This window comes from Haemaphysalis longicornis, unplaced genomic scaffold (genome assembly GCF_048455015.1).
Source record: "Haemaphysalis longicornis isolate Haplotype H1 unplaced genomic scaffold, Haemaphysalis longicornis Haplotype H1 scaffold_1, whole genome shotgun sequence".
NCBI classification, from domain to species: Eukaryota; Metazoa; Arthropoda; class Arachnida; order Ixodida; family Ixodidae; genus Haemaphysalis; species Haemaphysalis longicornis.
This window is the reverse complement of record NW_027526203.1, coordinates 398,253,340-398,281,142: the sequence shown is the minus strand read 5'-3', so window position 1 is coordinate 398,281,142 and position 27,803 is coordinate 398,253,340. Positions and strand designations below refer to the sequence as shown.

Below are 27,803 nucleotides of genomic sequence, written 5' to 3'. Positions count from 1 at the left end.
AATGGTAGCCGGCGATGAGGATAAGAATACGCAGTGCACGCTTTGTTGGTGGGAGACAATCGACGGATCCAATATTTCCGTCATACGTACTTACCCACGATTTTCCCACCGACCTAACGCGACGCGCCTGGGATTGATCGGTGAAAACAGGGGTCCGGTTACAGACTGCCAGTCTGTTTCCTGTATTTGCTATTTATCAGCTAATTCTTTTCGTAGCTTGAAATCTTGTTAGCCATTCCGAGCGCGGGAAATGAGACAGCATTTTGTTGACGGCTGCAAACATTATTGTCGCCCTCTTTTCTTTGGGGTTTTTTTTTAAGCCATCGCGGCTGTCTGTCACTTCCTGCAGCTAACAATTTTATGGTCAACACCTACGTATTGATGCACGCGAATTATTTGGAGTATTGCAAGCTGCTACTTCACCTGTTATTTCTTTTTTTTTTTTTTTGCTATAATATAACTGCGCTGGGTCAACACCGCGGGTCTGTCGCCTTTTTTTATCGCTCACTGCCGCTACCAAAATTAATACAGTGAGAACTATTTGTTCATCAGCAATATCGACAGCTTAGTTCAACGGAATCACCGCTGAAAGTGATTCATGTAGAATAGGGAAATCGCGTTCGATCACAGCGCTTGCCACCTGTTCTGGCGTCTGTTTATCGCATTTTGTTTTTCCCAAGGGCGATGCGTTAAGCAGACCAGCAAGCACAGGTTCCTGTGCACACACCTGAACAAATACACGAACGGTGGTAAAGAAGCATTGATTTTATTTTTAGCGCGAAGTGCACACGGCGGATGTAGCACTAAGAATACAGCAGCCACCTCTTTCAAGGTTACTTCCGCGCGTGGTACCTTTCTCGCTGAGCATGTCGTTGATATCAACCGGTCAAGTTGTTAAGACAATTTCCTCAAAACATGAGCACGTACTTTTTTTTCTGAGATAAACGTGCGTTGGTTCGTAAGTGCAGGAGGCGCAAGAATGAACCAGCCTACTTTAAAGCTTCCTTTTTGCCCACTTTTTAATGTCAGATGTGTCTTGGTTGAAGCAGTTCCAAAGTTAAATTAAAAGTGGTCAAACACCTCAATTACAACGACGTAAGGCTTCTTCTTCACTGCACTTATGTTTGTTGACGGGTGCAGCGATCTTTGACAGTGCAGTTCTGTGCGGCGCCGTAATACCCCGACGCGCCGAAAACGTGCGTGTTCTTGAGAAATTTCATGCCATTTTCCTCATTTGTGCTAATTAAGAAAAATCCAGAGCTGTCAATAGGGCGAAATTCAGCTCGCTGTATTACATTGTTCGCCTTCGCGAGCACCTGTCCAGTAGGCGGCTGCGGCGGCCTATCCTGCCACGGGACGGTGGCGCGGCCGATGGTGGCGCCGACGCGGCGGAGCAGCGCGCCCTCTTTGGGCGTCGCACGCTCCCGCTACATCGTGCCTCGTACACGTTGGCTTCACTACTACACGCAAATTCATAAGCTGTGTAGACAATCTCCAGGAGTCAATATTATAAGTATTTTATCAGAGCATGATGACCCTGGCGCATTTTCTTAAATACCTACCAAGACCTCAATGAGGTAGGTAGGTAGGTAGTGGTTCGGTTTGAAAAGGAAAAGAAATGGACTGGGGATAATTTTGAGCCCATCTGGGGGCTCACCGGTATACAACCCAGTCCGGGGGGTAGGGAATATAGAAGGGGGTGAATAGGATAGGGCAGAGAAAAAGGTGATAGGTAAAGAGAGAGAAGAGAAAAAGTTAAGGCGCTGTGAAGAAAAGAAGCGTTGCCACAGTCACTGAGGGCCAACGAGCACAGCACACACCACAAACACAGGTCCTGGTGTCATGCTGCGTCCGGGAGAAGTTCTCGACGGGAGCGGTGAAGCGTAGAGGCGAGGGCTGTGCTGCGATGAGTCGTGCACGGCGGTCCGAAGTGAGGGGAGCTTGCTGGGTGAAAATCCGAGCAGACGAGCGGTTACTGGCGAGCGGGAGCAGGCGCTCGACGGCCCACGCAGCAGAGGGCGCGCTGCCCGAAACAGTCACCCATGGCTCGCGACGCGTGGCCGGCATAATCGCGATACCGCCCCGGCCGCGCAGGAGCGAACGAAAAATACGTCCGCAACCCACGACGACTGAGGGCAAACTCCCAAGACCTCAATGAAGCGCTATAAAGCGAGCTTTTCTAAAGTCGGCTTCACTACTTCACAATAGTGCATTGCTGGAAGCACATCTGTCATTTTTTTCGGGGGGGGGGGGGGGGAGGAGTAGAGGGGGAGCAGTATAAGCGATTTCATATGAAAATATGAAGGTCCTAGAGCCTTGGTAATAGCATTTACGTATGCGCAGAAAGTGACCCATCAAGCGTCCCCGACTGACAGAAGAGTTTTTTTGTTGAGTCCGCATTGAATTACTACGCATTACAAAAAAAAAAAATGACAGGCACATCAGGCACGCAGAGATGAAGCAACCCATAATGCTAGCCAAACAAACTCCTGCTGCGCAGGATTGCAGGGAAGAATTTTCTATCATTATCAAGCGAATCACCGTTTGCAGTAAGGTGGGGGTCATCCAGAGCGAAATGTTACAGAAGACCATATTCCCTACAAAACTACCATGCTCACCGCCACTTATTTCCTGCCCGTAGCGCTCTGGGAGATACGAAGTTTGATATTCGCGGTGCTGGCGAGAACGTTAACTCGTATTTTCACCAGGACAATCGCGCAAAGCGGACGCAGTATTTCTATACACATCCATTTGTTTCGTCCCCGAGCCCTTGTGGGGCGATACTATAACTTCGTAGTTGCAAGGTTGCGATGAGAAGCGGGCACTGCAAGCATTGTGCTAGCCGCGCATCACGGGTAGAAAAGCAAGCGCACCTCAGGGTTAATATGTTCGCGTTAGTTGCCCGCCGTACAGGGAGTGGGAACATAAAAACCCGCTGCTCATCGGTGCACCACACCAACCATGTTGTACCCGTGCGGGTCCTCCCCTGCTATACTCCCCTGGCGAGTCCCTTGCCCTTACAAAACATTGGGCCGTCAACTCGGGGTGTGCTGAAAGTCCGGAGCTTATGTTACAATACGCGCGACGAGATATATCATGAAGTGGCTTCGTGGTCACAATACCTGCTCTGCTGGGATTGTGGCCATTATTCGGGATGCGAATTTTCTACCAAGAAGGACAGAAAAAAATTTAGCACAGTTCCACCCACTGGAAAATCGGCTGAAACAGTGGAGCTGTGGTTCTTTTGCCGACTGGAACGTCAACGGGAGCTCGCCTGAGAACGGCAGCGCCGTTGCCGCGCAAATTCTACGATTCACGCAAAGAAATCGGCAACTAAACGTTAGCAGCGGGAGGCTCCCTCCCCTCCCCCTTCCCAAGCGGGAGGGAGAGGGACCCGCCCCTGCGACACCACTTCGCCCTCTATGGGTGCGGAGGGGTACGAGGTGTGGGTCTGGGAACCTGACCTGCTCATACCCCTGCGTGACGCACTACCTACAGCAGACGGACGAAAAGGCTCGACGTACAACAGCACAGTTGTTAGAAATTATTGGAAGATTCATTGGTGGATCTTTAGGAATGCGTGAGCATCTCTTCCCTCTCCCTCGCGAACTCGACCCGAGCGCACGCCTTGCTCCGGTTTCAGAAGTCCGCAACGCGACCTGTCTCGCCCATGTCTCTACTCCGTGCCAATACCGTGCTTATAGCGCTCTAATCATATTGGTCGGTAGGCGCTTTTCTGGTGGAAGCAAGAGGCGAAAACGCTTTTGTGTCGACATTACGGCGCCGTTAAAGATCCCCGGGCGGTAAAAATTATTATGGAGCCCTCCATTACAGCGCGCTTCACAGCCCAGGTATTCGGCTCGTTAAACACCGACAATTTGAATTTGAATTTTAACCATCTCGGTGATAACGTTTGCTCGTTTCATAAGCAGTATTGGCTGCCTGCCGCTCATTTTGTTTCCCAGCAGTATCGGCGTTTGGTCGCCTTCATTTCCATTCCTACTGCTTTGGCGCCCTCACTGGCTGCAGGCTTGATTTTGAACGCGTTCAAGTTGTCGGGGGAGTCGTGAGACCTATCGAGGCAGCGGGAGCTGGCGCCCCGCGCTTCTACCTATCTCCATGGCAAGATGGCCAGCGTTTCGAAAGTTCTCCGTGTGTTATATCTCCACTCTGTCGTCCTGGGCTCCTCTGAAGCTCCTTCTGGTTACGGAGCGACGCGAAATTAACAGAGCGCAGTGACAATTTTGTCGACATGCATATCTATTGCTCACGCAATAATATGGGACGCCGGGATTTGGGATTGTCGTCTGAGAGAGAGAGAGAAAACTTTAATGAATACTGAAGAGGTTAGCCCCACAAACGGTGCTACTTCAGATGGGGGTGAACATAGTGAGGTAAAAAAAAAAAGAAGAGGGGAAGAAGTGCGCACCAACAATATATAAGAGGGAGAAGAAAATAAATCAGTTCGGAACGTAGAAAAAATTTACAGCACTAGGAGAAAAAATCTGAGGATCCCAAGTTTAAAGAACATGGGTTAGTCCCGTGTCAGACAGAAAAGTTAAGAGAGCCTTTGTCCCTCGCGCCGCGTCAGCGTGATTTTGCCACGGACCAAAAAAAAAAAAAGTGTCCTCGTAGCAGTCGCACTAGAGTTCTTTTAGCTGTTTCGCGTTGAGTTGTATGCTGCGGGCAGTAACACAAGACATGCTGTATGTCGTCTCTCACAGAGCACACACAGCACAATGGTGAGTCCGCCCAGCCTATCTTAAAAACAAAACTACCAGTGAAGGCAACGTTCAGGCGTAATCGGTGAAGGACACCCTCAGTTTTCTTTTGCAGACCTCGCGGAAACTGGAAATTGCACTGAGGGTCAATCGCGCGCAGAGGCAAGGGTATCGTAAGAGGGTCCTGCCAAGCTGATAACTGCAGTTTCCATCCAAGCGCATTCACGGCCGTACTTCCGTCTTGTCTGGAATACGGGATTCCAATAGACACAAGCAGATTGTGCGCCTCTTTCGCTGCTGCGTCAGAGATGACGTTCCCCTGGATGCCGGAATGACCTGGTAGCCATTGAAGCGAGATGCGGTGCCCGTCTCGTAGCCCTAGTGTGTGCAATGCGTTTAGCTCACGCACAAGTTGGCTGCAGCGGTGGGATGACTTCATCAGTATTTGCAAGGCAGGCCGCGAGTCGGTAAAAATCACCCATTGTCGAGCGGGACTATTGGTGATGTAAAGGAGTGCCGCCCTAATAGCAGTTAACTCAGTGAAGGTGGACGACGTCTTGTGACTGAGTTTCTCTTTCACAGTTAGTCCCACCGACCAGAATCCAAACTCCAATGGCTGACGAGTCAGACTGCACGGACCCGTCTGTATATACGTGAACGTGGCCAAGATAACGCGAACTGATATGCTCCAGCGTGTGGTATTGTAAGGCTGGCTCAGGCAGAGATGATTTCTTGCCTATACCTGGTATGGTGAGGCCTATATCCCATGTTGCAGCTTTCCATGGCGGAAAGGCAGGCTTGCTTGGGCGTTCGAAGTTGGCCGGTAGGAGGCTCCATACATGCGGGGAAGACACCTGTGCTAGAGGATGGTCAGCACACCGGGTTAGGTGACGGAGGCTGGTGCGAAGGCTTGGAGTGTCTGGGCGGACATACACCTTGTTTCACAGAGAGTTGCATTCGTGGATGTGCACCTTGGAAGGCCCAGGCAGATGCGCAGAACTTGAGCCTGTGCACACTCTATCACTCTGAAGTTTGTCTGAGACAAACCAATCAGCGCTGGGAGGCTGCACTGCAGAAGGCCAAGAAATAGTGCCTTATAAAGTCGTAGTAGCGAAGGCACTGAGTAGCCCCATGTTTTTCCTGTCAGCATCCAGAAAATGGGCACAAATGATTGCAGACGTTCTCTAAGGATACGGATATGGGGGCCCCAAGATAGTGAGCGATCTAATGTAGCTCCGAGAAATTTATGGTTGTGGACGTACGGTATTTCTGCTTCATTTATGACCAGAGGATAGCGGGATAAATCCCGCCTCGTAAAGGCGACCGCGGCACACTTTTCGGCTGAAATTAGCAAGCCGCAGGTGCTAAGGTACTTTTGAATTGCAAGAAGAGCTTTCTGCAGTTTTGATCGTATACTTCTCCGGTTTTTGTCAGAAGCCCAGATACAGATGTCATCAGCATAGAGAGATATGCTAACACCTTGGGGTAGCACTTTCGTGATCCGGATGAGACAGAATGTTAAACAGCACAGGGCTTAGGACTCCGCCTTGAGGGACGCCTTGTGTAATCTCATGCCGCCTTGTGTCGCCTTCCTTGGTGGTCATATAGACGTACCGCTTGTGCAAGTAGTTACAGAGCCAAGTGTGCATCCGCCCTCGTAGCCCTACAAACATCATTTCCTTCGAACAGCTGAAATGCCTACAGAGGAGATTAAACAACAATTTCTGTTAAACAGTGGTGTCGGCCACCGGCAGGCAGCATACTACCAAGATCTATTTAGCTTCCATGGCCCTTTGAACGAGTACTGGCACGAAAGTCTGGTGTTACGTACTTTTTTTTTCTCTGCTATGGGTGCCTACCAGCGCAGTAATCCTAGAATGACACAATGGATGGTCGACCGCAGCGTAGATAATTATTTACAGCCTCGTTTATTCGTGTCAGCTTCGGTTTCGATGAAACTAACTCCGAGGCGGCCGCCATTCTCGTCGCACCACGGCCGGTCTGGACGCGCGCCTCCAGCGAGCTAGCGCTTCCAGACCGGCCGTGGTCGCACGCGCCCGGGAAACACGACGTCAGTCCCAAAACTACGACGTGTTACACGAGGCGGATCAATGCGCGCCAACAGCAGCCACCGCCTTGGCTACGACACGGGAGCCCTGACGTCGGCAGTTTGGGTCGAGGTGCATGGCGAGGCACTCAGCGTGTCATGCTGATACTGAAAGGGTATTCGTTCTGAGCTTTCTCGCGCGTGCAAAGATTGAAATTGACTTAAAATATGTTATTCTGAACGGTTACTGTTGAAACATCCTTGGAGCTTCTCCATATACAGAGGAAGCTTTTTACATACTTATCTCAGCTTTGAAATTTCCTGTTAGTGCTCCTTTAATAAACGTTTTGTGTAAGAATACGTGCTTGTGCACTATATTTTGTGGTTGGCGCAGTCAAACCGTCTGTCATGTTATTAAATTATATGCTTCACTGATGGCGTCGATTTCCAAGCAAAGCGCCATGCAGGAAAGCCAGCTTTAAACAACGGGTTTCACAAAATGGTGATAAGCGAAGGCACATCAAGCGCCTTTAGCAAAAAAACAAAAACGCTCCCCGTGGTCGGAATCGAACTTGGGGGTCTCGCGTTATGAAGCGGACGTCTATCGGATTGCGCCATTCCGGCACTGTCGATGCAGTCTGGATTTCTTACTGTGACTTTGACTCGGGTTGCATGGGAGAAAGCGTTTTAGCCGTCTTGCTCTTAAGAAGTGGGCTTTAACGCTTTTTTTTTTGCCCGCATGCTTTGTAGCCATGTTTCAACTGGAACAAATGTTAATTTGTTGTTACGATCTTTAACATCCTGCTCATGGGTTGCCTGTACTCTTTCTGAGTTTTTTTGTTGTGCTTTTTTTCCAGGAAGAAAAATATTGGAGCCTCGGAGATTCCTGCTGGCTGATTACGGTACCCCGGGTTTGGTGAAGGGCAAAGTACTCAGTACATCTCAGTGTGCACTACCAAATAAAAATTGCTCCTTTGTTTTATACGCGAAGCTGGAAATGTGGAATGTTCAGTGTTGTCGTTAAACCAAGATTCAGCTTTCAGCAACTCGGACAGTTGGGCTAGTTGGTACAGTACATACTGGATACTCAAAAAGCCTACTAGGAACGAACCGCACAGATCAGGAACACAAACAACCGCTTACTCTCAACTGCAAGATTTATTGATACACACAAACCAAAGATCAGAGCAACGTGGTGCTGTTTAGCGCGTGCTCTTTCTTGAACCGAGTGATTGCTGTTTCGCTGACACACCGGGTATGGTACTTTCTAAATTGATATAAAATGCCTCTACCACCTCGCTAAACTTTTGGTCATTACGCCGATACAGGACTTCAGTATTGTTAACACAGGATGACAGCCACACTTCTTGCAATACAAAGAAAGGTTGGCGCCAGCGGCATTCCTAATCGAAGTGAGATGTTCTCACTAATGTGCAGCCCTGAGCAAAAGGTTACGGACCACGAAAATGGCAATTTTAGGTTATTTCTCTTCCGGTAGCAGCCCACAAACTGTGGTATGCATGTCAGATGACGTATACTTACTAAACTATTGCAAAAATACCACACATAATACCCGGGCTGCCGTGCAGAAGAGAAATAACAACACATTGCTACTTTCGTGGCCAGTAAACGTTTGCTCTTGGCGGTACGTTTAAATATTGTAGAGTCTGATCCATGTACACAAACCCGCATGACAATGAAATAATTCTTTACACAACACAAATCGCACACCGAACGAAAGGCTGCGCATGGTTCACGCTGCACTTGTGCTTCTCTTTTTGGGGATGGCCTTTATTGTTAACCCTGCGGCAAAGATTGCGCCCTTTTGTTTTCCCGAAAGCAACACATTCACGTCGTATCGAGTATAGTTGGTCGTGATATACATATGTAATCAACAGCGTATATCTCTTATCAGAAGCGATCTCTACAGATTTCAACTGGTTTTCTTCGGTGTCACCATCGGAAGCAGATCATGGAAAGCGATTATGCGGAAGAATTGAGAATGAAAGTAATAAAGTAAATGCCTTAGTCACATGATTGTATTGTGTGCCGCCGACGTCAGAAATGGGAAGAAACTGCTTCTTCCTAGTACAAAAAATTTCAAACAAAAAGCTCATATGAACCCCTTAAATAAAACAAATAATGAAATAGTGAAACACAGATTGATAACATAAGAGCGCGATAAAGTAAAGTAGTTGGTAAAGTAAAGTAGGTAAAGTAGTTGGTAAAGTAAAGTAGGTAAAGTAAAACTCATATGAACCCCTTAAATAAAAAAAAATAATGAAATAGTGAAATACAGATTGATAACATAAGAGCGCGATAAAGTAAAGTAGTTGGTAAAGTAAAGTTGGCAAAGTAAGGCGCGATAAAGTAAAGTAGCCACCAGTGCAACAGTGGAGCGAGAGAACGCATTGATAAATGCGCCGCTCCCTAGTCGCGCCTCCTTGTAGCGTACTGCCCCGGGCCGGTTACGTCACCTCAATAATCAGAAAATAGCACGAATAGCATTTTTTAAACTCTTGAACTCCACTTTGAAATATCATCATCACGTTCCGTGGGCGTCGCTGGAGCTGTTGTCTCCCGAGTTCCGCTCAATCTCGGGCCTTCTGAAATAGCACCTCTGTACAACCGGTGCGCGAACAAGGCAAGTCTACATTAACGATGAGATGGCTTTGAATCAAATTTTGTAAGTTGGGATAGTATGAAAACGCTGCAAACCTCACGTCACTGCGGAAATTGGTGCTGTGGCAGAGAACGGCGCGTGGCGCTCTTTTCTACCGCCGATTTCCGATGGACTAAGGCTATAGACTTCCGTTAAACATGTATATTATTGGCTGCATGGATTCAACTGTACAATTGCAATTAAGACACAAATAAGACTTCGACAAACTCACTTGAGCGTGTCTTTAAAGAGCGTCACTGTTGCAAGTTTTTTTTTTTTTCTTCGCAGCTTTTTTTTTTTTTTTTCCATGGGTCTTTTATTGCATGCAAGGAACGCTGATGTACCAGTTTTCAACGTGTCTCCAGAGGATTTTCAGGAGTCCGATATTGGAAAAGTATGATGTGAGCAGCCAAAAGAGACTTTACGTGGGAGGAAGCATCACACCTTCTTCGTCATAGAAGCCCAAAAAACCTATCGCTAGACACTTTTGGTCAACGTATGGGCTACGTTTAGAATTTTACCTTACCTTACCCACACATATCCGATAACTGCACACATAACAAGCGAAAAAGTTTAAATTTAAATGGATGCATTTCGTAACATCTGAGTATGGACGGCCCAGTGTCAAAGTGTAAGGTCCGAGTCCAAGTAAGGTCCGGTAACAGCCCGATTAAGGCAATAAGGCTGCATGTTGAATACCTCCCAGACTAAAAGCCGGTTCCATTATAAGAGTTGAACAAAAAATAGACGTGCACTGAAGTTATTTAATGAACATTCGTATACTAGTAGTTGGGCCGTCCTGCATCTATATAGGTAGTGTCGTAGATGACAGAAGGTGTAAAATAGGTATTATGTTTACCTGAGTTATGTCCAAGAACTCCACTTACCTTAGCCGTATTTACCATTAAACATCGGCGTTAGAAACGTGGATCCACCCATGGGACGATACTGTGGCGGCTTTACACGCGTGTATTTGATTCGATGAGTAACGAACGAAATTCAGCGGCGAAACACTACGGAATCGAGCCGCCCTGACCAGGTCTTCGACAAAGCTATCCTCTTACCAACCAGACATATCGTTGCAGCAATACTTGTCTACAGTAATGAATGGACTGAAAACACGCTTATAGACTTTGGAATCGGCACTAAACACGCGATTTCAATACCAGCTGCAGCGATAGCTGGAGTTCTTATCCAAGGTTGTACGCTGACGCATACAGCCCCAACACCGTCACGTCGTAGTGCCACGTCCTTCATTGCGAATGTGCGAGTCCCACATTCTTTGGGCTGAAATGCTCTTGTTCAACTCCCTTGAATTTCGTTTCTTGGTCAATAACCAGGCTATGAGCCATCGGGAGGTTCTATTTAGGAACATCACAGTAATGATCACTTCCACTACGACAATGGTGAACCAAGTGCCGTTGCGGCGAAACTTTGTGTATTTAAAATTTGTACACAGTAGGCAGATAGTGACAAGGTAGAGTACTAAGCTTTCTGGTCCCCTTGTGCCTCATTGCACTCATCCGAGATGAACCGCGGCCCACTCAATACTGGTCCCTCGTTTCCAGGCTTGTCACTGCACAGAAAAACTTGGATGCCATTCAATTTCCTCCTCCCCCACCCTCTCCCCCGACACTGCACACGACACGATCAGGCCTGTTCCCGGAAGGAAACATCTCGAGACTCGAGTTCCACCAGTGCTTCGCTGCGACAACGGGCCGGGATTGCATTACCGCGCACCAACTCGACTGTGCTGACTCGACACCCTGCCTCTGGCCACCCAGTCCACCCAACTGGTCTTACTGCCAAGCGAACAACTACGCCTGACATCTTGCGCCGAGAGAAGAAAGAAAGAAGGGGGGGGGGGGGGTATTTCGCAAACACTGGCCACCACCTCGTCGCCGGTTTCTCAGCGCGTAACAACGCTAACGTGATCGGACAGCCCCTCACCTTTACAGTAACATACAAGTTCTTGTGTTTGAACGCTTTTAATGAGCTTCTTTGGTTAACTCCGGGCGCCAACATGTCTGTATAACTGAAGTTGGCTTGCATACTTCTGCCCTGGCATCTAGTAATGCGCTCTTTGCAGAGAAATTGGAATTGCGCGACGAAAAACCGTTGTAGCTTGCCAGTAGAGCCACTAATTTGTTGCAATGTGGAAACTTTAAACGATAATACGGACTTACACTTGCAGCGCACTGTACGCCTCGGCACAAACTTGATACCAAGCTTCCTGGCCAAAAAGGGAGGTACCTTAATGAACAACTGTAAGAGTACCAATGCGAAAGAAGTAAAGTACTATTAACGCGAGAGCGTTATTAGGCTCATTTTCGATTCCCCCGCGGTCCCTAGCCCTCCGCTATCAGCCGTGCTTATCAGGCGTCCACGGAAGTACGTCACCGCTGCCACCCGGAACCTACGACTGAAGCAGCAATAGTCGAGGGTTCTGCTGAAGCAGTAATGTGGCGCTACGGCAACGGAAGGTTGGAGAGGAGTACCATTATACAACGCGGGATGGGAAAGAAAGGACACGCGCTTTCACCAGGTGCCGCGCCTGCGTGGTGAAGTTCGCGCTACGCCCGGTTGGTGCAGGCTCCTCAGACACCGTCTCCAGCCGTGCCCGCAACTTACGCCATCACACGAAAGCGTATTTTCACCAGAGGATCAAAAATATAAATTTCCGGCAATTTATTCCCCGAAGCTACTCGTGGGCTACGACGCATGTCTATCGTCTAATCTAGCGTCTATCTAGCCACTATCTAGCGTTTAATTACATTAGTTTTCAAAATACTTTTGAATATTCGCATGGTTGTGTCTCCGCTGCAGGCTCGGTTTGGTAAACGACAGATGGCGCCACGCGGCCAAGCTAAAAATCACCGAAAAAATAGGTACGAATGTCCTCCCAGAGAACAGCCACATAAGAATATTCGGCGGGGTTCCAGACGAGCGGGTAGTTCCCAACTCACAATCCCCAAAACAGAAACTCTTTAACCAATTATTGCTCACAAGCAAAACGTCCCACCAAGAGAAGAGCAAGAAAAAGAGAAAAGAAACGATAAGACTCATGCAACCACTGATCACGACCAGTATATTGCAGAGCCTGCCGTACCACAAATTTACCCGCACCAAAGAAAGTGAAAGAAACACCATCATTACGACACCATATAAGGCAGTTCTCAACCTCGCAGTTTTGACCGTGAGACGAACTAACAAAGGGTGGACCACCAGTGTAACAGAATGGCATGCATAGACGCGTCTACAAGAACGGGAGGGCGATGTACTCGATGGAGGGATGAAATAACAATATTCGGAGCAAAGAATGGACTCTGGAAGCGCACTACAACAGCGGGCGAAGGTCAATGGGAGAGGCCTTCACGCTGCAGTCGTCCTAAATAGGATGTCGGTGATAATTACGATGAATAGATCCTCAAGTTGTGTCTTCCTAACGCATTTCTAGATATCGGAGAAACCACTCTCCTAAAAACAAGAAAGCGGAAGTAAAAACAGAATCGGGAAGGGGCCATCATACCCCCTTTGAAAAGAAACAAGCACCCCCAAACAGAAAAGAACGGGCAGGCATATCCGGCCACCCTTGAAAGGAAACCACTGCACGCCATGATAGACATGGCACCGACCCAGCGACCCCGCATAAAAACTCTCCTCTACCAAAAATATGGGTACAATCCTACACAAGAAGAGACTGTATGGCAGGCACAAGTTCATTCGGGGAAAGTTTCAATATCATGAGACCAGAGTATACACCGACTCCGGGATGTGCGAGAGCCCGAGGCCCCAATCGCCGTAGTTGACTACTCTGGCAATCTTTGTGACTGCGTGACCCTTCAACATACAAGAACAAAAAAAAATAGAAGTTGGAGCATCCTATTGGCAATCCGAATAGCGGAAGTATCAAATAGAAGCGTAACGTCATTACAGACTCGCAAAGAACATTAAACAGTTTTCTGGAAGCAGAATACCAAGCGCTTCGGTAAGATATTCCTAGCCATAATGCAGAAAGTTAACGTCACCTGGCCAGCCGGATCCAGTGGTGTGTAAGCGAACGACGTACTATGCAAGAGGCACACAAACTCGCCTACCGTGCTCCTTCTGACCACGTCTACCACATTGCCCTCTTCGAAAAACGTTTAGAACGAATGATCATCCTATGCCCGATAACAGAAACTTTTCCCTTGGTAAAACGACGTCTCAATGACGCAGAATCACAAATTCTATCGACGAAAAACCAACACAGTTATGTGGAAATCCCTGTGCGTTCAGGTGCTCGGTGGGAACATCAGACATTAACTTAGAACACAGCTAAAATAGGGGAAACATTGAGGGTAGCCAGGGGAGAACAATTCAAACATAACATATTCCACTTCTTCGAGGAATGGGAGGCAGATTTGACCGACTCGTTACCTCAAGGTGAGCGCGAGCTGATTGAGAAGGCAAGGGAAGAAGCTGCTGCATCTGGTGCCGTAGACAGCTCCACCTTTGAGCTGCCTGCCATCTCTTTACCCCATTTTGCTAAACCACAACTATTTGTTCCTGAACAAACATCTTCACTCACTCACTCACTCACTCACTCACTCACTCACTCACTCACTCACTCACTCACTCACTCACTCACTCACTCACTCACTCACTCACTCACTCACACACACACACACACACACACACACACACATACACACACACACGCACACACACACGCACACACGCACACGCACACGCGCACACGCACGCACACACACACACACACACACACACACACACACACACACACACACACACACACACACACACACACACACACACACACACACACTGTTTCTCACCCTCTCTCTGAAAAAAGCAAAATTGTTCAAGCCGGTCAAGACATCACAGACTAAACGTTTTGATACACTGACTTCCCCTCTCTCAAACTAACCAACACCTCCCATTTTCAACCTTTCACGCTCACATTTTAGGCCACAGAAGCTCAGAGAGCCTTTGTCTCTCCTGGGACACCGCGATTAAAAAACCTCGTTGCTAGTCTTTCTCTTTTAAATGCGGAGCATTTCTTAGGCTCGCGATGTCACTCGTCGATGTTGTCGGCGCCATCCACAAGCTCACTGCGCATGCGCGTCGCGTCGAGGCGCAGGTGCCCGTCTCTCCCCCGTACCCTCCTCGCTCTCAACAACAGCTGCGGCGGTGCGGGGGGAGCGCGTCTGTGCGCGCATGCGTCGTAGCTACCCGTGCGCTGCGTCGCGCTCATCAGTAACGGCGGCAGGGCGTGTACACGTGATAACGGCGTGGTGGGTGTGTGGAAAGTTCGCGCGCTTGTGTACGGAAGTGTGCGCATGCGCGTCTCTCCCCCGTACTCCTCTCCCTCGAACGCGGGCGGTGTGTATATAAGCGGCGGAGCGCGCGTTCGGAATTCAGTCAAGGGCGTCTTTGCTTGGCTTTCGCTTGACGCCGGACCCCCGGATCTTGACCCCCCCCGACCCGGACCCGGACCTGGACCCGCTGCCGCCACCGTTCTTGGACCGGACCTGCTGCCTACCTCCGGGCCCGGGGAACACGCCTCGGGCCTGGAAAGTGGACCGCCAGCTGAAGCCCGAACCAGCGGGGAGCCGACCCCCGCGCGCGCGGTCGCCTTCCTGGCCCTCCTGTAGGGCCTCCCCGGCGCTTCCATGAAGTTCCGGGCCCCGCCTCCGAAGGAGCACTGTTTCGAGTTCAGTGCTCCGAAGGAGGCCACCGTCGACGACATTATCGACGGAATCTACATGACCGTCGGCCCTGAGGGCCTGCGGGCGCTCCAGCATCAGGGCGCATTTCGATTCTGCGCGGCCGTGGCCTCGGCTGCCGCCGCGGAGAAAGTCAACGTGGCCGGGGACTTCAAAATCCTCGGCAAAACCTGCCCGGTGACCTGCGTGGGGCCGCAGATCGTCTTTATGACGGCTCTGCGCCTCAAGCTTTTCATCAGCAACGACGACCTGGCCGCTGCGCTCACCCCCTACGGACGAGTCATCAGCGTGCACGACCAGACCTTCAAGGGCCACCCAAAGGTGGACAATGGCATCCGAGGCATCAAGATGGAAATGCGGAAGCCGGTGCCCAATTTCATCTTCGTGCGAGGGTGCAAGGTCCAGATGGAGTACCGGGGGGTGAAGCGGGTATGCTCGCGGTGCGGTCAGCCAGGCCACAACCGGGGCGACTGCCAAGCCCTCTGGTGCGACCGCTGCCAAGCCTTCGGGCACGAAGCGGAGCACTGCATCGCCGAGTGCCGCAAGTGCGGGGGCCACCACCCGACCGCAGACTGCCTGAAGCCCCGCTCCTACGCCGCAGCCCTGGACGAGTTCCCGGCCCTCCCAGGTGGTGCAGCGGAAAAGCCAGGAGTTAGCGACGACCCAGACAACGAGGTGGAGGGCTTCCAGGCAGGGCGCGAAAACCCAGACGACGACGACGACGACAACGAAGACGACGACGACAACTTCTCCTTCTCTCTGGACGACGTGTCTTCGCCACTCTCTCCCTTCGGGGAAAGTGACAGTGTCACTGAGAGCAGCGCGGAGCACACTGCCGAACCACCTGCAGTCCGAGAGCCCCAACCAACCAGCCAAGGACTTCAAACAACGGCCACGACAACTCCCCTTCCACCGAGGGGACGCGGGGTACCCAGCCGCATAAGCGCTAAGGCCCCCAAGCCGGCGTCGCCTGGCGCGAGTGCCTCCGGACTCCCTGCGACCCCGCCCTCAAAGGCCAATTCAGCCTCCCGCCCGTCAGAGACGCTCGCGACTGAGCCCCCGGACCCTGGCGCGCTGGCTCACGCCAGCGTGGTAGCCCCCACTGCCGACGTCCAAGACATGGACCTGAGCAAGGACCCTGCCAAACGCGGCCCGCCTTCGTCCGGCGAGTCGGACAGCGCAAAGGACTGTAGTAAGAAGCCCCGACCAACCTGATTTCTATTTTGTTTACAAGAAACAAATGTCAACGCAAGTAGCGTCATACCTTATAATAATGCTTGTGCATTTTATGTCTTTGAATGCCCAAGGCTTCCGCAGCCTGGACAAACAAAGGGAAATTATGCACTTCGCTCGAGCGCAAAACGTTGACATTTTGTTTCTTCAGGAGTGCAATTTTCATTCACCGCTCGATGTTTCCTTGTTTCGCACTCGGTTTTCCGTAGACGCTTTTTTCTCGCTTTCCAACTCAGTTGCCTGCGGTGTAGGTGTCGTTTTTTTGCGTTCAGCCTTTCGCCAGAAAGCGCATGTTATCTTCGGTTTAGACGGTCGTACGATCGCCGCCGAGTTTTATCTTGGTTCACGGCGTGTGCGCGCCGTAAATGTGTATGCGCCTGCGCAGCACAACCTTTCGTCTGATTTCTTTCGCTCGCTTGATGTTTATTTGCTTGATTCTTATGCTACGTTTTTGGTTGGGGACTTTAATTGCGTCCTGGACCCACAGCGAGACGTGAGAGGTCCAGGGCAGCGTAGGCCTTACTGGGGTGCGCGCGAGCTGCGCGAGCTCGTGTCTAACTTCCGCCTCACGGACGCGTGGGTTCACTTGCACGGCAGCCAATTTGCAGCCACGTGGGCGAGGGGGGCAGCGGGGAGCCGGCTTGATAAGTTTTTCTTTCCCCCTGAACTCATGCGCAGCGTGGTGGGCTGTGCGGTACTCGCGTTTCCGCCGGGGACGCCGCGCGTGTCTGACCACCTCCCGCTATCGTGTATGTTGCAGTGCGAAGCCAGGGTGCCTCGCCATGACGTGTGGCGTATGGACCTGGCCTTGGTGTCTGACCCCCTTAGCGCAGCAGGAATCAGCGCCTCGTTAGCTGCTGAGAACGCGAACTGGGTAAGGGGCGAAGGGTGGGACGCACTGAAGGCAAGGTGGCGTGAGTCGCTGGTGAACGCGGGGCGGGAACGTAAGGCTCGAATCACGGAGGAGCTCAACAACACGCTGAGGAGGCTGCGTATCGCCAAGGGCGGGGGCGACCTCACCTTCGCCATGCGCGATTATGTCAGCCTCCTTCAGGCCAGGTATGAGCGACTCCTGCGGCAGTCCTCACAGGCGGCTAGCCAGGCATACGTGCAGGGGCGACCTTTGTCGGACCCAGCGGTCCTACGGCACGTTAAGGCGGCCGCCACAGACAGGCAGGGTCACGCGTGGGTTCCACATGTCGAGCTCGAAAACGGGGAGCTCAGTGAGCATAGCGCGGACATTTCAAGGGTGTTTATGGGGTATTTTAAAAGCCTGTTCACGTCCGAGGTGTCCGCGCTTGACGAAGAGAGCTTTGAAAGGAGGATACGAAGCTTTTGCGGCAACCTACCGCGCGTGCCGAACGACTCTCTCGCGCAGCTGGTAGCGCCGGTTTCGGAGGACGAGTTGTGGGAGGCAGTAAATGGGGCGAATGCGGCTTCGGCTCCAGGTCCTGACGGCATCCCGGCGGCCTTCTATAAGGCGTTTTTTGTCGTAGTCCGCGACCCCCTGTTATACATGGTGAATCGGATTATCGCGGGAGGCGCGAAACCCACCAGTTTCTGTGAGGGCAAGGTCATCCTGCTCGCGAAAGAGGGAGGGGAGCCATCAAACCCCAAAGGTTACCGGCCGATAAGCCTGCTAAATGCAGACTACAAGCTGGTAGCCGCAATCATAGCGAAGCGGGTCAGTTGCGTGCTGCCTGACGTTGTCAGCCTTGCCCAAACGTGCTGCGTTCCGGGTCGAACGGTTTTCTCGTCTCTATCCCTGACAAGGGATCTTTTCACCTTTGCCTCACGATGTGGCATTGCCGGTTGCTTCGTCTCGGTCGATCAGGCGAAAGCCTTCGACCGGGTGGAGCACCGGTACTTGCTCGCCGTGCTGCGCTGTTTTGGGTTTCCGCAGGAGACAGTAACCCTAATTGGTGACCTTTACTCGGACCTGACAACTCGGTTGCTCGTGAACGGGCAGCTAAGCCCTCCCTTTGGCGTCACGCGCGGTATTCGGCAGGGCTGCCCTTTATCTCCCCTCCTGTTCGTCCTTTGCCTCGACCCGCTCCTTAGACGCGTCGCGGACAGCGCCGACATCCGCGGCTTCCCCCTACCCGGCCAGGGCCAGGTCAAGGTTTCGGCCTACGCGGACGACGTGTCCCTGTTTCTGCGGGACGAAGACAGCTTCGCAGCGTTTTTACGGCTTTTTGCGGAGTATAGCGAGCTGTCGGGTGCCCTGCTGAACAGGGGCAAAAGCAAGGCGCTACGCTTTGGCACGTTCGCGTCTGACCTGCCTGGTGGCGTCGACTGGGTAGCGGGCGTGAAAGTCCTGGGGGTCGTGTTCCACGCGTCGGGAGAGGTGGCGAGGAGGTCATGGAGGGAGATGTTAGCGGTCGCCGAAAAGAAACTCGCGGTGGCATCGGAGTTTCCCCTGTCTCTGACAGAACGGGCGTTTATTATTAAGTCGTCCGCGGCGTCGGCCTTTTTCTATGTTGCTCGCGTGGCGCGACCACCCGCGCGGGTAGCACGGAAACTTGCCACGCTTTTCGGTTCTTTCTTTTGGGAGGGAAAAAGTGAACGCGTTAAGCGTGCTTTCCTTCGCCTACCCCGCGACATGGGAGGCTTCGGCATTCCCTGCTTGCCGACCATGTTTAGAGTTTTGGCCCTCGGGGGCTTCTCGGACCTAGCAGCCGATGTCGACTACCGCGGAAGGGCTCTACTGCAGTATTTCCTGGGGACGGCGCGTCGCGATTTTTTTGACGAGAGAGTGGTAGGTCCCACCGCGGAGGAACCACCAGCCTTTTACAGGCACGTCACGAGCGCCCTCCGGATGCTGCGGGAGAGCGCACCGGAGTTAGATTGGAAGTCAATGCGACCAACGAAGGTATGCGAGGCACTGGCTATCAAGTCTATTGCAGAGGAGGAGGCCGAAAAGGCTCGGCGTATTCACTGGAGGCAACTCACCTCCCAGGTACTGCCCCCAGACGTAAGGGACTTTGGGTGGAGGAGGGGCTGGGGAGTACTCCCTACGGGAGATACGCTGGCTGCGTGGGGGGTGACGCGTAATGCGAGGTGCCCTCAATGCGGCCAGACAGAGACGATTGGGCACGCGCTCAAAGACTGTCGCGTTGCAAAAACGTTCTGGCGCTTGCTAACCCGTACCTTCGGCGTGGCGGTCGGCGCCGACACTCGTTCACGCGACGCCTTCACGGTGTTCCTAGTGTGCGTAGGGGCTTACCTAATATGGAAGAGACGGGGCGTGGCGGCGCTGCGCGCGCAGCCGCTGCGCGCTATGTTCCCACTTTTGTGGAAAATCCGATCGAGACTGATTGAGCACCTTGAAACCGAGTTCGCCACGCTGGGGGAACAGGCCTTTCTCCAGCGCTGGTCTACACGGTTTATTAGAATTAGCAATAAGCAACTGCAAGTAGGTATCGTGCCCTACTAACACACTGAGTGCGTAGAAGTGTAGGCCGAGAGGCCAGAAGGATGATCACTCCGCGAACATGTACTGAAGGAGCTGACTTTAAAAAAAAAGTGTGATGACTAGCGTGGACCTGTGGGTGCCATGTGTTAACACAAATCACTCACAGGTCGAGCGTGGTTTTGTTTGATACTTGAACGTAACTTTGATTACGTAAACGTGACAATGCGCGCCTCTGCCCGTCCTAGCGACGTCGCCAGAGCACCGATTCGGATTGTTTCCAGTCACTAGATGCAAGGTGTGCGAAAGTATTTGACACACACGACTTGGTTGCAATGCGTGTGAAGCGCGCGCACTTTTACTGGTTTTTGTAGTTGTCGGCTCGATTTAAAGACCTAACTCCGGTCTAAGCTCTGACGCGTAAAGCTAACGACGTGATTATGTTGGGCACATGGATCCATGTGTTCTCTGAGACTGCCGGAAAGTGTTAAGAAAAATTATTTCTTTGTGACAAGTGCTTGGAATGCATGTATATCTGTAACTTGGATTAATAAACTTCTCTTTAAGACTTGACGCTTTGCTTGACGGCACCAAGCAATAAAGACAGACTTTAACTTTACACTGCTTGCCTTCGCTTCTCCTTCATTCAATAAATAAGAATAATAAAGACGAAATAACAATTAAGCATTCCCAAACCATACCCAATTACGCAACATTCACGCGATACCCCCCCCACTCTGCGACGCATTTACTCGAGTTCCCCCCGTGGGAAGATGCGGGCGGGTTTTTTCGATAACCTTTCGCGCTCGTGAAGCATAGATCAGAAATGAAGCAGCTGCGTAGGAACACGCTCCGTGAGAGTCGAAGTATCGCTATCACGCCTTACATCCTAGGATACAAACATAGATGTCTCTGCCACTTTTTTTATTTAGACTTTTGGACTTGTTGGACTTTTTCTTTTGTGGAAAACATAACAATTTTTGTTTTGAATCGTCCCGACGTGGGACAGTATCGCCAGGTCGGGTAGTCTAACTTCCCGACGATAATTATCGTTCTTCCTTCTTGCGCCCGATCGACAAAGGAGCAGTTTGCAACTAGCATAAACACAGAACCTGCTCCTCCTTAGTCTGAGGTAACTGTAAATGTTTGCTTCAGCGGGAGCATGCAAGCAGACGCGAAAAGCGCAGCCGACTCAGCTGACACTGCTTACCTGGCACCGCCTTGAAAACGAGTGGAATTTTGTCTTGTATTTTGCAAACAAAAGGATTCTTGCTTAACATTTTAAGCCGCACGATTTACGAACGGCAGGGTACATGTATACTAGCGAGTAAGTGAAGTAATAGCGTCAAATAAACAAAATTAACCACAATTAAAGGACGCAAAACAAGCACCAAATCGCACGTCCGCTGCCTGCAGAGATGTGTACTTCTAAATTTACATAACAACACGACCGCATGAAATCGAGAGCATGGCGGAATCCCGTCTGGCCGGGAGGGTACATTAGGAAGCCGAAACGTCAGTACGTTTTGTTTGGACTGGTCGGCGTCTCTTTTTCGTTCCTAACACAACCGCATATACAGTGCGCGGCCCAAATATTTACATACGATCGTCACTGACTGTGTTGGTTATCTTCTACTGCAGGGGTCGGCAACCACAGCCGGCGGGCGGAATGTGGCCCGCGGGGCTGTATTATGCGGCCTCGAGCACGTCGTCAGAACCCCCCCCCCCCCCCCCTCCCCTTGTCACTAACAATCTGAACGCGGACACGCCAGTTTGATCTCAAATGGGGTTAGATGGCAAGACAATGGCAGAGAATTGATCGCTTCCAGTTGCATTGTCCCCCATCTTCTCACTTAGCCAGATTATGTCAAATAGTATCTGCAATTTGATGATTTTTTTCTCGTTGCCTTCAAAGCCCCCTCCCCCTCCCATCCGATTTGCCGTCCAGCACTCCACCGTGTCGCCTTTATGCAACTCGGCACTGCACCTCAAAGCGTTGCCGACCCTTATTCTAGTCTATTAAGTGCGAACTGAGAATATATGATGCAAGAGCGTAGTTAAATAAAGCGAGAGTAATTAAGGAAACAGAACGGCCACTCAGTTCGCCCGACCAGTTTGTTTTACCGACACTACTTTCGGAATCACAAAACAGATTTCACACTTCTGACGCTCGCTGCATTTTGTCACTGAGCCACGCTAATAAAACGGCAAGCTAGCGCTGCACCATGTATTCCTAGCGGCGACGAAAACCAGCATTGTTTAATGAAAGTACACGCATAGCACACGCGTACGCAAAAGCGCGGCGCACTGCAGCAGACGAGCCTGCGGTCCGCCGGACTCGCTGCCTTTTACGCACGATCATTGCCGATTGCGTTACTTTTTTTTTTTTTTTTGATCGGCTGTTGTTGAAGCGTCCTTCTCACCATGTGTATTAGTTTAAAAAAGAAGCTTTGACTTCAAATTCTACTTCGTACGACCACCGATCAGTGAACCTGCGAGTGGCAGCGCGCCGCCACCGTCCAAGCCCTTTCGTCAACGCTATAAACGTATATAGCGCTGCAAAGCTTTTTACCTCTACCCCCCAAGGGTTCTTCCGCGACCGTTGGAGTCACCAGAAAACTCCAGCGAACAAATAAAAGAATTTACCGGCACCGCCGTGAATCGAACCTGGAACTAATAGACTAACAAAGCGAGAGACCGTTGTCTTACCGATTTAGCTACGAGCCCATGCGATGACTGGGAAGACAGGTGGTGTACTCACCAAGCACATCTACGGGTTTCCCCCTGCGTTCTCGCTGAATGCCACTTGAAAGCGCCACGCGACCACTCACGCCCGTCGAGCGGCCCTGTGCGCACGTCGCTCATGTGCTAAGAGTTACAAAAATTAAAGGAAGCTCACATCAATGCATGGCATCTCACTTCTAGTACGCCAATGTGCTAAGCCTGTGGCCTCCAGTGTTCACGTAAACAATCACAGCTCCTTGTCGTCCGCCCTCACTCCAAACCAAGGAATACATCCAAATACTCCTTGATGGCCAGACCATCAATCCAAGCCCCAGCATCAAGATCATGGGCCTACATCGCGAGGCTAACACCAAGAGTGACGTCTCCTTGCAGCGCCTCAAAAACAGCATTAATCAAATCATACACATGATCAGGCGAGTTGCGACCAAGAAGCGAGGCCTAAAGGAATCAGGTACCTTTCGATTAATTGAAGATTTTGTCCTCTCGAGAGTCACTTACGCCAACCCCCTGTATTCTTCTCGACAAGGAAGACATAGAGATGCTTTATATAATGATTAGAAAGGCGGTCGAGCAGGCCATTGGTTTTCTCATGAGTGCGTCCACACAGAGGCGGCTTAGCACGGGGCTCGACAACACGGTGGAAGAGCTGATAGAAGGCCATCTTTTTAACCAGAAGGTCCGACTCAGAACTGCGATGGGTAACCGCATGCTTCACCTGCTTCACCAGATTGGCTGGACAGCCCAGAATGTCACTCCGCTTGACGTACTCCCAGACTCTTGGCGACTAAAACTAAAAATGCTCCCTTTGCTTAGAAATATGAACCCCTGACATGACGAGGTTCACCGAAAAGCACAGGCTCAAGCGCTAAACACCACTCTCGGTGGGGATCATGCAGTTACCTACACAGACGCCTCCAAACATCGAGGGCAGCAATACGCCATCATCGTGGCTACCTCCAGAACCAACCTCCTTGCATGTACCTCGCTTAGGACCCAAGAAATGACGGCAGCAGAAGAGGCAGCCATCACCTTGGCTGTCGCTCAACCAGGGGTTCGGAGGGTAGTCATCGATTCCCAGCAAGCCTACTGGAATTACCAGTAGGGTTGGGTGTCCTGACCTGCACTGCGCGTGCTAAAAAACCACTCCCCAAACGGTTCCATTCAGCTCATCTGGACACCCCCTCACACTTCAATGGAGGGCAACAAATACGCGCACCCAACAAGCCTGCGCTTTTACCTCCCGTGCTATGGAGCTGCACGAGGACAGTCACCCGCTTGTCACGTTCAGGGAGATAACCTAGCATGATCGCCTTCTGAGACAGACCGTGCCTTCGCCTTACCCTGACCTTCCAGAGAACAACGAACTACCCTACGGTTCATACAATCCGGGCTCCTTCGACAACATGCTACGCGTCTTCACTTAATGTATCCGAATCGCTACGACGCTGAATGTAAATTTTGCTCAGAAGTAGGAACACTCCGCCCTGTAATCGGGATGTGCGACTTTAGCCCTGAGCACCCTCCTCTCTTTCCGTCAACTACACAACAAGAGCAATGGGAGATGCTGCTGTCCAAGCCCTCTCTACCTACTGAGCTTCAGCGACTGGACAGAACACAGGCCGCGCGGACTGCATATGGGCCCCACAGAAGAAGGAATCACTCCCGAGGGCTGCACTTTGGGCCGTTCATAAATCTGAACAGAAGTATTTCTTCCTCCTCCTCTTTCTCTGCCGCAAATCTCGTCACCTCCGTCCGCGGCGCAGAGACGGAGAAGAAAGATCGTCTAACACCGGGTTGGAGCTTACTTTAATTTTATAAAAAAAGTTGCCACTCTTGTGCTACACCAATACAACTCAACCAAACACCGTTCATGCTTCATGCACTGATTTAACCTTAACAAGAATACCTCTTTTAATTATTAAATGGTTTGGTTAAGTTCATTTCACTTCTCTCTGGTTTTGCTATTTGTAGAGCGATGTGAGTGAATTTAAGTGACGTCGCATGGGTAATCGTTATGGGTGCCGTTTACAGCTTTGCTTTCCAACCACATTCACGCAGTGGATTGGCGCGATTTTTTTCCCCTAATACCAAGTTGATCGCCGGAAGAGATCGGAGGCGTCGGGGGTGGGCTGGAGAGCATGTTACAAAACAATCGGGAGTATCGAGCTCATTTTGCTTCTGTCAAAACGGGATCCTATGGGACCCCAGCTGCACAGCGCACCCTGGGCAGCGCAGGAGCCCTATGAGAAGGTCAGACTTTCGTTTGAAACCAACTTTCCGGCTGCCTTCAGTGTCCTTTTAGGAGTTGTCAAAAATTTGGAAAAATGACGCGACCATTCGGACCGTATGTTTGGTTTTTTAGCAGGTAAGAGGGCGTTCGACAAATTTTAGCAACTTTGGCATGTCACATTCCCCCCAGGTTTTGGAGTCAACACAGGCGAGAAACTCGGTTCCCGGCAAACAGGAGAGCTCCGCATAAAGTGTACGTCGTCCGCCGTTGACTACCTCAACAATACCAAAGCGGAGAAGAACAACTTGCTGGGCCAGTTGGCGAATATTTCACATGATTTGAAGCGCAACAAAAAACACAGACGAAGAAACCGAGTACACGAGACAGGCTTTGCGGGGAAGCAAAGTGGCGTTTCGGAGCACTTTTTACACACTTTGAAAAATTTGCCCGTGTTCAGACGCTCAACGCGCTGTGTGGCGTTATTCGTAAAAATACAAGCTTATGCTTATTAGAAAGGGTGTACAAAGGGTATTTATTTCAGAAAGTTAATTCGTAGTACTTTTTGTTTTAAGCGAGAAAATGGTTTTTATATTGAGCACCCACCCAGCCCTAGACGGCGGGCCGTAAGTCAACTTCACTGCAACTACATTGCCTGCGCGGTGGAGTGTCAACGCAGGTCGTGCGCGTCTTGAGTTTTCACGCGGCTAGCTGCTCTAAAAGGATAGCGGCTGGCTGGTACTGGATTTCGGAAGAGCATCATCGGCAGATGATCATTTATTGTTGCTCTTAAATGGATTCCGGAGCGCGGCGTTCATGGTAGTGATACATATGTAGCAGGAGATCGGCTGCTGCTCCGTTCTTTATGCATTTAAGAGTGCAGTTTTCATCGTGGTCACTGGCGTGGGTTCTTTGTCACCTGAAAAGTTTCAGTGGCAGAGTAGGACATGAGCTCAGCATTGACATTTGTTAACGGTTATGGAATGAAGTGGTGAAAGGGGCGAGTACCTATCAAAAAAATTGTCAACTCAAACCATCGTGAAGTTGCTTTTTTTCCCTAAACCATTTCTTTTGGCACCTTTAGTGTTCTTCTCCACCCATGTAAAAAACTGATGGGGTGTAATTATTTGTCCGTGGTAAGATCCGTGGTAAGTGGCCCTGGATGCCAATGGCTTAACGGTTAACGGTGCCGCCAACACCGTCGGGAGTGCTCTTTCCTTGTGATGTTGCAAAGAAGTTCCATTTGGCCAATAAATCGGCTCAGTTTCATGGCAACACAAATTTCGACAACTGTTCTTGTTCTTGTACAGGGATGATGTCCCATTGGAAAATTAGTGAATTTTTCGGGCAGCGGGTAATTTTGTTGACGAAGTTTTAATGCTGTGGCTTGAAATTTAGCCACGACAGCTGCCGTGTGGTCAAGACACTCCTAAATAACGGCAATCGATTTTACGAAGAGGTCCCGAGAATTCTGAACGATGGTATGCCATGAATGGGTGTATCGTGGCTTGCGTATATTGCCGCGAACCATGGATTTGGTTTGTTTATTTATGTTTTGCTTTTACCACCCTGCTGCGCCGGTCTGTGTTATCTTTGTGTTAAGGAAAGCGTGTGTTCCATTCTTTCTTTCTGTGCCGCATGTGTTATCTCCTGTGATAGGGAGAGCATTCCGATCTAACGTGAACAGCCTAGAATAATCTTCGTGGACCTACAATGTTCTAGATGTGAATCGACGGTTCGAGAACCACGCGCGCCGAAGGATTAAAAAATTAGCCCCATCTTCCCGAAGGGAACGCTGAGTAGATACGGGGCATCGCGGGGTTCACCTACATTTTACCCAAATTCGACTACGAACACAACGGTTGCTTCCATCACACTTCATCGGAAGAACGGAGTGAAGTGGAGTCAACCGCAGCAAGCGCTGAACTGAACGCGCGCAGCGCGCTACCCGATTTGCATTCAAGGTCGAAGGAGAGGAGACGAGAGGAGGAGAGATGCGCAAGCGCCGAGCATGCGCCGCGAAAGCAGAAGCGAGAACGCGAGAAAGCGAAGTGCACGCAGCTGGTACGAGAGAAGAAGTGGCGGGAGTATCGCGCAGCTGTGGGAGAGAGGGAAGAAGGAGAGTTGCGCATGCGCAGTGTGAGTGCAGACGCCGACGCGGGACATGCCCAGACTATAAATGCTCCGCATATAAAATGCCTGCAGAGCAGACGCCGGGGTATTCGGCTCTCGACGCTCGACTACGCACGTCGCTTTCTTGTCTGCTGTTTCGCCGTCTGTGTATTCTTTGAGTTATTAGGGGAGCACAAGTTCGCTCCAATAAACTTATTTTCTTTGAAGACAACTGCGTAGTCTTTGGCTTCGTGACAATATACCAAGTGGTACGAATGTGGATCGCCTTGAACGAGGAATTTACAATTCTCTGCGAGGTCCAAAAAACAATCTTACCCTCATTTTTAAGCTGGTTTTTATCTCTCAAATGAACTTTTCTTTGTTTGCTTATTAAGTGGTGCATCTTGAGATCTTCTACTCTGCCTAAGTACTGTTACAAAAATTTGTAAGACGTTAAAACTATTTTCTCCAGTATGCAGCGAACACCGGCGATCCAATTTTCAATATGTAAATCCTCAACATCGTGCATATCTAGAGCGCTCTCCAAAATGCTCAGAAGGGCATCTTTGGCGGGACACGCCGGACAGCGGGTGCACATGCAGTCTTCGTCGTCGATGTTGCATACAATTGCTGACATCACTTCTGCAGTTTGCGCATGAAGCACAGGTTTGAAGTTTTGGTGCTCTATGCACACGCAAACTATGTGTGTGCCACTTCGGCCTGACAACGCTGTGTGGTGGGCGCGGAACTGTGACCAAAGAGAATCCGCACTTAAGAAAGCCCGTCTTTTTTTACTCCTCGTACAGTTCTCTCAGATTTAGCAAGAGCAATCGCGTTTGGTGACCGCGCATTACGTCTATCCTCCCGGGCACACAGTACGAAACGGGATCGTCCTAATGAAATCATTTTAACCAA

The 27,803-nt window shown here is 50.5% G+C and overlaps 1 protein-coding gene across 1 annotated transcript in view; it reads left to right on the top strand.

The window, feature by feature from the left end:
- Nucleotides 1-7,769, top strand: part of LOC144155363 (uncharacterized) — a 58,797-nt gene extending 51,028 nt beyond the window's left edge. Inside the window, exon 5 of the transcript XR_013319561.1 lies at nucleotides 7,626-7,769. The gene's annotated coding sequence lies outside the window, so the exon portion shown is untranslated. The remainder of the gene's footprint in view (nucleotides 1-7,625) is intronic.
- The last annotated feature ends 20,034 nt before the right edge of the window (nucleotides 7,770-27,803 follow it).